Raw genomic sequence first — 887 nt, forward strand, 5'->3', positions numbered from 1 at the left:
GATATATTCTATTATGGTCTCTCTGAATTTTTGAAAATGTCACTGGATCATTCTGCAGGTGGATCTATTCACCTGAAGAAGACGCCTGAAGAGGCTCAAGAACTCATTGACATGGTTGCAAACAACCAGTTCATGTATACTTTTGAGAGGAATTCCGTGAACAATGGGGTACCTCAGAAGAAAGGAGTTCTTGAAATTGATGCTCTGAATGCCATATTGGCTCAGAACAAAATGTTGACTCAACAGGTCAACATTATCTCTCAAAATCTGAATGGATTGCAACATGCATCCAACAGTACTAGAGAGGTAGCTTCTGAAGAAGCTTATGATCCTGAGAACCCTGCCATGGCAGAGGTTAATTACATGGGTGAACCTTATGGAAACACCTATAACCCATCATGGAGAAATCATCCAAATTTCTCCTGGAAGGATCAACAAAAGCCTCAACAAGGCTTTAACAATGGTGGACGCAATAGGCTAGGCAATAGCAAGCCATATCCATCATCTTCTCAGCAACAGACAGAAAACTCTGAACAAAACAATTCTAATTTAGCCAATATAGTCTCTGATCTGTCAAAGGCCACTTTCAGTTTCATGAATGAAACCAGATCTTCCATTAGAAATTTGGAGGCACAAGTGGGCCAGCTGAGTAAGAGAGTTATTGAAACTCCTCCCAGTGTTCTCCCAAGCAATACAGAAGAGAATCCAAAAGGAGAGTGCAAGGCCATTGATTTAATCAAAGTGGCCGAATGCATAGGGGAGGAGGAGGACAAAAATCCTAGTGAGGAAGACCTCCTGGGATGTCCTTCAAGCAAGAAGGAGTTTCCTATTAAGGATCAATCTGAGGCTCATACAGAGACCATAGAGATTCCATTAAATCTCCTTCT

This window comes from Arachis duranensis, chromosome 4 (genome assembly GCF_000817695.3).
Source record: "Arachis duranensis cultivar V14167 chromosome 4, aradu.V14167.gnm2.J7QH, whole genome shotgun sequence".
NCBI classification, from domain to species: Eukaryota; Viridiplantae; Streptophyta; class Magnoliopsida; order Fabales; family Fabaceae; genus Arachis; species Arachis duranensis.